Below are 12,952 nucleotides of genomic sequence, written 5' to 3' on the forward strand. Positions count from 1 at the left end.
TTGTCCACAATATCTTTCCTACTCAGCAGCACTCGCAGGGATTCTAGGATGGGAATATACTGCAATGTTTTGTTTTCTTTCACATCTAAAATATATTCAACTGGTTCAACAACATTAAAAATTTCCTTGTAATATTGATTACGTTGATATGAAGAACTCAATGGCCCACCCTTTTCTATGGCCTTATTTAGAGGATTTGCTAACCACAGAGAAGTAGTGATTTCCTCTATGACAGCTCTGTCAACTTGAAGGTTGTTCTTCTTAAAAATGTCCACTAGAACACCTTCAGCATGAGATTTTGAGAGACAGTCGCTTAAGTGATGAAGTTCTACCAAAAAAATCATTAATTGCTCTGCTTGGTACATTAGAAAAATGTTCCAATTTTAATAAAGCTGCTGCCAAACTGTGCTCAATTACATTGGGGAGGTCATGTGAAGCATCAGCACTGCTACCAGACTGAGCACCCTCACCAGTGTGTTCATCAAAGGTACTGGAGGCAGATTCTGGATAAGCAACTGTGTCTGATACTACTTACTATTCCTGGTTTAAGATTTTTTACTGAATAACACCTGTGTTTCCTACTCTTGTGGGATCTAAAAGATCCGAAGACATTTGTTTTGAATTTGCAGTCCAAAAACATACAAGTTACAACCTCATTTTTCTTCAAGTGTGCATGTGAGTCCAGTAATCTCTCTCAGACACAAGATCCTTACAAGAACACAAATGACAGCTATGTACATCCCTGTGACTGATGACTATTTTTAACAACGTGGCATCTATTCAAATGAATTAATAGTGCATTCCATGTTTTAAAACTGCATGGACAGCTTGCATGAACACATGGAATACGATTATTATTTCCAAAGTGCCTATGTCTCACTCGATAATGTTTCAGAATATGTGACCTACTTGGAAAAACGGAAGGGCAGGTCTTACATTGCCACATTTACTATGTCACTGCAACACTTCTAGCACCATTCACTGTAAAAGAGAAAATAAAGAAGGAGTGAGGTGTAGTGAGGATGAACCTTTAAATCTAATGATGATTCTCTAAATTACGTATGACAAGCAATTCACAAAGTGTAATATTAATAACCCAATTTTTGGACAGAGTTAAACAAACTACTGATTGCAAAGAGATTGCATAAATGATAGCTGTACTTAGAATTCATATATTTAATAATGCTTGAGTGTACTGTACTGCATATATTTGCATATTATCTGTATCATAATTAATTACGAAAACTTTGACAAAATACAATGTCACGTTCTTACCACAACAACTCAAACCCCCGATCCAGCAGCTTACTTCAAGTGAAATGCGAATAGACTTTGTCTCTCAATCTGCAGCAAAAAAAAAAAAAGGCGTTGAGGGGCGTAAGCTAACTTAATGCCGCCGATTACATTAGCAGAGGTGGTTTGATAGTAGGGCTGGGTATCGTCACTGATTTCTAGAATCGATTCAATTCCGATTCACAAGGTCCCGAATCGATTCGATCCACGATTCGATTTAATTCGATTCGATTCGATTCAATTTAAATCTGGGAAATTTTGACAGTCAGAAATATAATTCAGATCAGTACATTTACATATTTTTGTATCTATAAAAAGGAAGCTGACACTCGCAAGACTTTATCCAAGCTGTGAGCATCACAGCAGATGCCTTTGTGTCAAAGTAGCTGAAGATAAAACACAGAAAAACATGTAGGTGATTTTCCTGGCCTGGGATTTTATAAAAATATTCTGCAGTACATCGAAAACGAAAGAAAACCATTAATTAATGAACATTACCTCTGACGTTACAGCGGTTTTATTAGAGACACGGCTAAGCATTTTGCATTTTGAATAATTTTAAAAAGTTTAAATTTGTTCAGTATTGAACAGCAGAAATGAGGTTTTCTTTTCGGAAGAATGTAAAAGGGAAAAAAACAGCGGCCGACAGCGCTGTAAGCAACAGTAGACTTGTGCGTAACAAGCAAGCGAATAATGAAGAAAGCAAAACTGTTCGAGAGAGAGAGAGAAAGAGAGAGGGAGAGGGAGAGAGGGAGAGAGAGAGAGCTGCGCATCGCAATGGAAGCAAAACAGTAAAAGAGTGAATTCATGACGATGTTTATGTGAAGCGTTTGGATCTTCTTTTGCTGCTGGTTCGGTCAATATTGTTTGGAGAGAGATCAAACTAACAGCCTTAGAATCAGCGCATAAAGGGCGTGAACACAAAGCGCGGACCCGGATCAGCGAGCTGTCGGCTTTCACTTTCAGCCCCGACTGTGAGAAAGGCGACATCTAACTGATTCTGATCCGCGGGTCACGCCCTGTGTTTAAGTCTATGTGAAGAATCCCTGTACCTGCTCTCATTTACTGTTTGGTGGTTCTTGAAATTTTGTGAGATGTCACCAGAGATTCTGGCATTTCGGACAAAATAAATTTATATTAAAAAATCGATTCAGGATTTTAATGAATCGATTTTACGTTATCCAAGCCAGAATCGATTTTAATTGATGAATCGATTATAAAAACCCACCCCTATTTGATAGCTACGTCCACACGTACCCGAGTATTTTTGAAAACGCAGATTTTTCTATGCGTTTGTGCTGCTTCTGTTTTAAAGATATTAATGAAAAGGTAAAGGTCAAAAGGTCAACCAGCCCCCCCACATTACCCAAATCAAAGAAAATTGATGTTAAACGTTTGTGCTACGTTTGTGCTGGTTTGTGCTGCAAACATTTTTGTTTGTGCTGCTAACATTTTAAACATTTTAATAAAATAACGTCTTGATGCGTGCTTAATCATCCAGGTAAGTAAATCCCAAAAGGTTGATTCTGTCCATCTGGACATTTTCAGTTGGAGAAACGTTTCGTCACTTATCCAAGTGACTTCTTCGGTCTCAGCTAACTGCAGGTTTCCCCAACCTTATAAACAGTACATTTGCATAGTGAAGGAAACTAGCACCACTGAATGAACAAAGTGCTGGGGGGTTAGTTCCATGATTGTTAGTATGCAAATTCTTATGACCATTGATCAACGACAACTAATCAAAGCCTACTGATCAATGGCCATAAGTACCATTCACAGAAAGTGGGGAATGGCTACAATCACAGCATTGTAGGATGGCGAAAGATTTACCCTTGGGCCCCCCTTCTCGATTCAGAGATGGTCAGCATCCTGACAGCCCGATGGACAAAGCTGTCTCTCAGTCTGTGTGTTCTGGCCCGGAGGCTCTTCAGTATCCTTCCTGATGGCAGCAAACTGAAGACGCTGCTGAAGGGATGAGTGTAGTCACCTGTAATGGAGACGACCTTCCAAATGAGGCAGGTGCATTGTCATTTTTTCCTGCAGAACCCAGTGCAGGAGTCATACCACACAGTGACGCAGCTGGTGAGGATACTCTCAACTGTGCCTCTGTAGAAGGTGCTCATAATGGGGGTTGAATCTCTTGTGCTTCTCAGTTTGCAGAGGAAGTAGAGTCGCTGCTGGTCTTCTCCACATTCAGGGACAGGTTGTTGTTGCTGCACCACTCTGCCAGATGGTTAACTTCACCCCTGTAGTAGAGCTCATCGTGGGTCAGCAGAGTGAAGAGAAGGGGGCTCAACACACATCCTTGGGGAGCCCCCATATTCAGTGTTCTTGGGCTGGAGGTGTTGCTGTCGACCCGTACAATCTGCTGTCTTCCTGTCAAGAAATCTAGCAGCCAGTTATACAGCAAGGTGCTGATCTCCAGCAGATCCAGTTTGTGAATGAGAGGGAATGATGATGCTGAAGGCTGAACTGAAGTCTATGAACAGCACTCTGACATATGAGTCTCTAGTGTTGAGATGCGTGAGGGCTGAGTAAGGGGCAGTTGAAATTCCATCATCACTTGAGCGTTTTGACGAAAGCGATAATTTGATTTGATGCATGACTAACCGTTCAAAGCACTTCATAATGATGGAGGTGAGTTTGACAGGACGGTGGTCCTTAAAGCAGGAGGTAGATGACTTCTTGGGTACAGTAATGATGTTGGAGGCTTTGAGGCACATGGGAACGGCGGTACTGATTTTGGCAAGGGATCTCCACACACTGTCTGGGGATTGTGTCACCACGGTCTGCAGAGTGGGCTTGTAGTCTGTGATGGTTTGTATTCCTTGCCACTGCCTCCAAGTGTCTCTGCTGTCGCTGAAGCTTTGCTGTAGCTGATGCCACGTGACAGGTTTGCCCTTGCTGTTCTTTGGCTCACCTAATTCCTGGCTCTGAAGGCTTGCATTTTTCAACCTTAGGAGCATTTAAACCTGACCTGTGAGCCTTGGTTTCTGATTGGCCCGGACAGTGATAGGCCTGGTGTCACGACCTGCAGGATCGGCAAGGTGCTGATCAGAATCTCTCCACTCCTAGCCCTCCTTCTCTTCTCTTTTTCCCTCTCTCTCCCCCTCTCTACTTCTCTGCCCTGTTTTGCAGGGGGCAGAACTCATGGCAGCTTCACGCCCTCGGTCCACGCCTTCCTGGATTGGGAACACTTGGACCTCATCAGACCAGCTGGTATATTAGAAGGAGGAGATGAGCTGTTCAACGCTGGATTGTTGTGAAGGCTCTTGTCAGTACACGTCTAGCTCAAGTTTCCTGTGCCTCCATCTCAGAGACTTAACGAGTGTTTCTTTGTTCCTAGATTCCCCGTGGTTCCCCGTGTGGAGTGTGGAAGGAGTGACTGGTCGCTAGCGGAGAAGAGAGAGGTTGAACTGAGCGCGTGTGTGATTTCCCCGTTTTCCCTGGAGCCCTGCCCCTCACGTCTTGTATATAGCACTAACCCCACACTGTCTGTACATACACTTGGTCAAGATCTGTAAATAAACAGTCTCTGTTTAAATGCTACTCAGGAGTCCTGCTAGTGGATCCTCTAAGCAACCCGTGACACCTGGTCTCTGTGACATCATCGATGCATTTTGGGATGTAGGCAGTAACAGTTTCTGTATATTCCTTAAAGTCTGTGGTGTTGTCGTGTGTGGCAGCCTGTGGTGGAAAAGCAGTCTTGCAGTGCCTCTGAGGACCCTTCTGGCCACACCTGTACCTGCTTACGAACTGGTTTGGTGACTTTGACCAGGGGCCTGGGGGAACCCATGGCACACCTAGGTTTCTGCCTGTACTGACCCTTATGCAAAATAAGTGGAATTAAGACACAGTTCCAAAAGCAAACACAACTGATCAGTGCTGAGAGTGGTCCTGTTGCTGAGGTTGGGGTGATCCTGTAATCTCTTATGAACTACCTCCAACGCTTCTATGACTGGGATGCAAGTGAAGACAGATGTAACATCTCTCTCTCACTGTACATGTACTGTTTATAAAATTAGGGAAACATAACCTGCACAAACAAAATAATTTGCAGGACAAATGTTTGACATCAATTTTGTTCGATTTGAAGACGGTAGGGGGGGCAACTTCACTCACATGTGTTTATAAGGTTGGGGAAACCTGCAGTCAGCTGAGACCGAAGAAGTCACTTGGATAAGTGACGAAACGTTTCTCCAACTGAAAATGTCCAGATGGACAGAATCAACCTTTTGGGATTTACAGTACTTACCTGGATGATTAAGCACGCATCAAGATGTTATTTTATTAAAATGTTTAAAATGTTAGCAGCACAAACAAAAATGTTTGCAGCACAAACCAGCACAAACGTAGCACAAACGTTTAACATCAATTTTCTTTGATTTGGGTAATGTGGGGGGGCTGGTTGACCTTTTGACCTTTACCTTTTCATTAATATCTTTAAAACAGAAGCAGCACAAACGACAAATTTAGCAGCACAAACCAGCACAAACATAGCACAGTTGATTGACACCAATTTTGTTTGATTCCATTAATGTGGGGGGGCTGGTTGACCTTTGATGACCTCTAGAAATTTCTATTAATATCTTTAAAATGATAGCAGCACAAACGAAACTTTTTGCAGCACAAACCAGCACAAACGTAGCACAAACGTTTGATACCACTTTTGTTGGATTTGGGTAATGTGGGGGGGCTGGTTGACCTCTGACCTCTAGAAATTTTTATTAATATCTTTAAAATGATAGCAGCACAAACGAAACCTTTTGCAGCACAAACCAGCACAAACGTAGCACAAACGTTTGATACCACTTTTGTTGGAATTGAAGAAGGTGGGGGGGCCAACTTCACTCACATCAGTTACTGTCCCTCCACACATACGACTTGGTTCTGCTTCTATGCCCCAGCTTTGTTTACTTTTTCCCACCGAGGCTTCTAGACTTCTGATTGGCCAACATTTCTGCACGGTTAGGAATATATTGCCACCTGTTGCTTTGGCATGTTCATAGCAGCGTTTTCCTTCATTTCTACCTTTATGTGTGGACAGGATTATTTTTTAAAACGAAAACGGAAAATGTCCGTTTTCAAAAATACCCGTGTACGCGTGGACGTAGCCAAAATCTCACCACGGTGCAATACACACTGTTGAATAATGTAACTGAACAGTCATTTTGCAAACTAATTGAAATTCAAGACCAAACAATGTTAGAGTTAAGTTAATTGCAACTTAACGGCTCCTTGTCAAAAAAAAAGAATTCAAATGAAAACACGCCAATTCTTTATTTAACGTTAACGTTACATGGTGACACAATATACATTAAACCACATTTGGGTGTAATTTTGAAAATATTCATTCAGAAAATCAACATATACAGTATACCAAAAAAAAGTAGTGGCAGGCAGCAACTTACCAAAAAAGTAGTGGCAGGCAGCAACTTACCAAAAAAGTAGTGGCGGGCAGCACGACGTTACTGAGATGGCGGCAGTCCTCACCCACGATCAAAAGAACGCAAGATGAAATCACGTGCGATATCGCGAGATTTGACATTGCTTCATTATTGTCTTACTTCACTTGAACGTGATATGAACAAATTAATGTACCTTCTCTGCATATCATGTAGTTTCTACACTAAATAGTTACACCTAACCTTAAAACACGAGGCACTTGTGTTAAATACACGCAAGATGCTAATATAAATCCAAGAGATGGCCAGTCCCTTTTTTTCAGTGCAAGATGGGTGGTGACCATGGTGGCCATTTAGAAGTTGGCCATCTTGGATACAACTTTTGTTTTTTCAATAGGAAGAGGGCCATGTGACACATCAAACTTATTGATAATGTCACAAGAAAAACAATGCTGTGTTTGGTTTCAACGTAACTTTATTCTTTCATGAGTTATTTACAAGTTTCGTGAAACTGGTTCAGTGTTGGATTTGCCAAAATGTGGACGCAAGAAAACTGTCAGTAATGAAGAAAGATCAGTGGCTGTCCTAGCTTCATTCAGCAAGAGCCCACAGCGTAGCACTCGCCGCATGTCACTGGAGAGTGGCATTAGTCGAACATCCCTTCAGCGGATATTAGCTACTCCCAAATGGCACCCTTACAAACTCCAGCTACTGTAGCATCTCAATGAGGATGACCCAGATCGGCGCACAGAATTTGCAGAATGGCCAAAACAAAATTTTGAACAGGACCCTCAGTTCACACAGAAGATTTTGTTCAGTGATGAGGCAAACTTTTATGTGAATGGTGAAGTTAACTAACACAACCACCGCTATTGGTCTGACACTAACCCACATTGGATGGATCACTCCTATTCTGTTGGAACAACAAAAGTGATGGTTTGGTGTGGTATATGGGGTACAACGATAGTGGGTCCATTCTTCATCAATGGAAACCTCAAGGTCACTGGATATTTGAAATTGCTACATGATGATGTGTTTTCCTCTTTATGCACTGAAGCTGGCACGTTCCCTGAGTTTTTCCAGCAAGATGGTGCACCACCACATTATGGGTGCCAGGTCCGAGCATTCCTAGATGAACAGTTTCCTGGGAAGTGGATTGGTCGTCATGGGTCAGTTACATGGCCTCCAGGGTCTCCCGATCTGACCCCCTTAGACTTTTATCTTTGGGATCATCTGAAGGCAATTGTCTATGGCAGTGGTTCCCAAACTTTTTTTGCTAGGCCCCCCTTTGTTTTACAAGAAAAATGTTCGCTCACTCACATGCACAAACACATCCTCCAACCACACACACCCATATTTTGCTCCATTGCGGTTTCTTTCACACCTCAAACATTTAGTAAACAATTAAGAAAATACAAGTAATCTGCAATAAATGACAGGTAGTAATAAAATAAACTACTAACTCGTTTAGGCTACGTCCGCACCTACATGGGTATTTTTGAAAACGCAGCTGTTTCGTCCACACGTAAACGGCGTTTCCTATCACCGAAAACAGAGATTTTTTAAACTCCTTTTTTGCATTTATGTTTGGACGAGGAATACAGAGTTTGTCACGCAACGTCAAAGGTATGTGCCTTTTTACACGTCACGCTGTGCGCCACGTTTACATGAGATGAATTGCAGAATGGGAGATAGAGACAAAATACTGTTACTGTTAATCTTACTATCTTCAAGTTTTACACGCTTACATATACACACGCAGTTACTGTCCCTCCATTTACAAAGGCAGAGGCGTCACGGTGTGATTATTTTACTGTAGTTGTTTTTTTTTCATGTGTAATAATATTCAACATTGCTATCAACACATTTTTCAAAAAATGCCTCTCTGTGCAAAATGGGTTTAAAAACATAAACAACTGCGGTATACTGTTTGTCGTGATTTGAAGAGCCCAGCGGTGCTCCCGACGAAGGGAAAACCAATTCTGCAGGGGAGACCTACCTCGGCACTTATGCAGGTGAAACCAAAGGGAAGATATGCTTCACCATATTTTCTAGTTTTTGGTTTAGAACATAAGTATCAAACTCTGGCCCCTGGGCTCACAGCCTAATTACATTTGGCCCGTGAAGCCATACCAAATTACTATTAGAGCTGGCCTACTGGTATTATACAGCTACTATATATATTGTTTAGTATTAAGCTTTGCTTGTTCCATATTCAGTTTTTCAGCAAAACTTGTTTGAGTCCATAAGAAAAGATTCATTCTTATATCTGGAGGAATAAATATATTTCAATAAATATTAACGTTTGCCCGCGACTTTGTTCCAGTTTTGAATTTTGGCCCACTGTGTATTTGAGTTTGACACCCCTGGCTTAGAATGAAGTTAGTTTGGAAACATATTCAGCTATGCTTCATCTCCTGGTTTGCGTTTCTGTGGGCGCCCCTGTGCTAGCAGTGTCCAAGCGTTTTGTCCCCCCCCCCCCGTTTTCATACTGCGCACCCCCTGCAATGGCTCTGCGCCCCCCCTAGGGGGCGGGCCCCACACTTTAGGAAGGTCTGGTCTATGGTGTGAAGATACGAGATGTTACGTTGAAACCAAGCACACCATTGTTTTTCTTGTGACATTACAAATAAGTTTGATGTGTCACATGGCCCTCTTCCTATTGAAAAAACAAAAGTTTTATCCAAGATGGCCGACTTCTAAATGGCCACCATGGTCACCACCCATATTGAGGAGTTTGCCCCCTCACATATACTAATGTGCCACAAACAGGACTTTAATATCACCAACCATTCCCATGTTATTAAGGTGTATCCATATAAATAGCCCACCTGGTATATACAACGTTCTTCCTCTATGTAATGTTTGAACATTTTGAACTCTTAAATAAATAATAACAAAAAAGAAACACGCCGAGTTGATGGTCTGTTTCTAATGAATTGAAAAGCTGAACATGAATTATCCATGTAGCAAACAAAAAATGTAGTGAGCCGTCATCCTTATATTGCCTGTGGGCTTTTGGAGCATATAGCGGAGCCTTGACCTGAACTTAAAAAATAAATTGGAAAAAGCACTATGTCACTAAATAATGAAAAATAAATAAATATAAATATTTATTTTACCTGGTAAATGGGACTTCTGCTCCTGAACCTCTGTGCACAGCGTTTGCAAATCGGGGCTGTACGAAGTCACTTTCATCTTTACGCAGGGGCAGGGATAGCTCAGTAGGTAAAGTGGTCGCCCCATGATCGGAAGGTCGGAGGTTCGAATCCACTTAACGGCTACCCTGAGGTACCCCTGAGCAAGGTACCATCCCTACACACTGCTCCCCGGGCGCCTGCTTAGTGGGCTGCCCACTGCTTCACTGAGTGAATGGGTCAAATGCAGAGAAAAACAAGTAATTTCCCCATGGGGATCAATAAAGTATCCATTATTATTATTATTATTATTATTAAACTGCCGTCTGTGAGGCGTGAGCGGTGTTTGTTTTTAACATAGTTCATGGTGAAAAATAGCTGCTCACATACATATGTGGATCCGAAGATTGACAGGACTCCAAATGCATATTTCTTCATGTTTATGTAGGTGTTGGGGATGGCATTCCATGTTTCAAATACGAGTTTGTCCGGTCTTTGAAGGTTCTTAATATCACTCCATTTGTGATTCTGAATGGTAGTCAGGTCAGGGGAGTGACTGGGGAAGGTTGATGTATGTTTTTTTTCCTCTCTGATCACAAATGATGCTTGCATTGTGATGACTGCTGTCATGGTCCTGGGCCATGTGGGCCCAGTATTCTTAGTTTTCATGTATTTTTGTATTTTGTTCTTTATTTAGGCCATGCTTCCTGGGTTGATCTGTTACGTTGTTCCCTAAGTGTTTTTCCCTTCATGGCTCTCTCCCCCCTGTGTGCCCTCTATGTATTGATGAGCCCTCGTCTCCCTTTGTGGTTGTTTCATGTTTCCCCAGCCCGTTATGTCTGTGTTTTCCCCGTGCTCTCTCTCCTCCTGTCGGAACCTCTGTGCCTCTACATGTCATGTTCAGTTCACCCCGCCCTGTCTCGTTACGATTATCAGTGTCACCTGTGTTCCCCGTGTGTGCCCACTTTCCTCGTTTACCCTCTGTGTATTTCTGTCTGAGTCTCCCTCTGTTCGGCGTCGTGTTCTCCCTCATGTTGTGTGGATCTCCCTGTGTCTCTCTGCGTATGTTAGTTTACTTTTCCCAGTTTAGTTTTGTATTTCCTATGTTCTGCCATTCCAGCATTAAAGCTGTGATTTTGAGTTCATCCCCGTGTCTGTGAGTTTTGCTATTGGGTCCTTCTCCTGCCTGCCACACAACGTATCATGACAGAAGAACACGACCACAACATGGACCCAGCAGTTCACAACCCCTCCGCGGACCGACAGTACGACGCGACCATGCCGGACCCAGCGACACAAAGACTGGAGATTGTCCGGACAGTGGAGTCGCTATGCGACAAGTGGCTGCACTGTTCCAGTGAGGAGGAACGGGAGGAGTTCGCCCGCCAGGTAGGGGTGTGCGTGTCTGTGTTCCCCTGGTTATGGGAGACGCTGCACCCCCTCGTCAGCGACCTTCTCGTCTCCGCTCTCCGACTCCGTCCGCAGCAGCAGCGGCCCGGTGGGCGTGCACCTTCACCAGAGCCGTGCCATCGCGCCGTTGCCCCGCCGCCTCATGAGCCAGTGGCGGTCAGAGTCGGAACGGTGAGGCTCACCACGGACACACCATTGGCTCACACTTCATCAGCTTCCACATCTTCGCCACCGCCTGCCTGCACGGAGATGCCCGAGGCTGTTGACTTCGGTGAGGAGGAGCGGCAGCAGGTGTTGCGGGCTTATCGGGAGGACGAGCTCCGGTGGAAGCCCTGGCTCATCTCGGAGCAGGACCTCTCACTTGCTGCACAGCCTACCAGCCGCTCGCCGTCTCCAATCCACTTAGACTTTACTTCGCCTGCCTCATTTCTGGCAAGGATGTGGGCGGACGACCGGGAGATCGCCGCTACATCACCCCCTGCATTGGTGCCATCAGCGCCCATCGCGCCAGCTACCAGAAGGGGGCGGCGCCGGCGCCGCCGTGGCACCGCATTAACTCCGGAAATCATGGAGCCCGGTCTCTGTGAGCAGCAGCAAGCAGCTTGCACCCACGTAGAGGAGGAGCTCCGGAGAAAGCCGTGGCCTACCCCCGATTGTCAGCACATCTTTCGGGGAACACGCCTGGCTCTCGGGGGCCCTCGGAGCCGCCAGGGTCTGCAGCCCTTCACAGCTCAGTTAGCTCCCTCGCAGCCACCCTCAGTTCAGTTAGCTCCCTCGCAGCCACCCTCAGTTCAGTCAGCTCCCTCGCAGCCACCCTCAGTTCAGTCAGCTCCCTCGCAGCCACCCTCAGTTCAGTCAGCTCCCTCGCAGCCACCCTCAGTTCAGTCAGCTCCCTCGCAACCACCCTCAGTTCAGTCAGCTCCCTCGCAGCCACCCTCAGTTCAGTCAGCTCCCTCGCAGCCACCCTCAGTTCAGTCAGCTCCCTCGCAGCCACCCTCAGTTCAGTCAGCTACCCTCCTGGAAGCCCCCGCTGCCTGGTATTCTCAGCATCGACATCTTTTCCCGTCAAGGTTTATCGCTAAATCATTCGATCCTCCCTTAAGAGAGAGACTGCGTCCTCGCTGCCTTCACCCCAGTACACCAGTGTCACCTGGGTCTCCAGTAGCTCAGCTCCCAGTGTCACCTACCCCGCAGCCACTTTCAGCTCAGTTTCCAGAGCCACCTGTTTCAGTTCAGGCCCCAGTAGCTCCAGTGCCGCCTGTAGCGCAGGCCCCAGTAGCTCCAGTGCCGCCTGTAGCGCAGGCCCCAGTAGCTCCAGTGCCGCCTGTAGCGCAGGCCCCAGTAGCTCCAGTGCCGCCTGTAGCGCAGGCCCCAGTAGCTCCAGTGCCGCCTGTAGCGCAGGCCCCGATAGCAGTACGGTCCGCTGGTCAGCTTAACATTCAGCCAGGGGTCTCAAATCTCTCTGGCTCTGCATCAGCTCCTGCTGGGAGCTCGGATGAGCTCATCCAAGACTCCGCGGCTCCCACGCCGCCTTCTACCTCATCAGCTGGAGGGTCCGAGGGGCCCGTTCAGCCTCCTGTCTCCGCTGGAGGGTCCGAGGGGCCCGTTCAGCCTCCTGTCTCCGCTGGAGGGTCCGAGGGGCCCGTTCAGCAACCTTCCTCGTCAGCTGGGGGTTCGGGAGAACCGCACCAGCCTCATGCCACGTCA

The sequence above is a fragment of the Copadichromis virginalis genome, linkage group LG3 (genome assembly GCF_057382275.1).
Source record: "Copadichromis virginalis isolate Kocher_CV1m ecotype Utaka linkage group LG3, C_Virginalis_male_GT1.1, whole genome shotgun sequence".
Taxonomy (NCBI): domain Eukaryota; kingdom Metazoa; phylum Chordata; class Actinopteri; order Cichliformes; family Cichlidae; genus Copadichromis; species Copadichromis virginalis.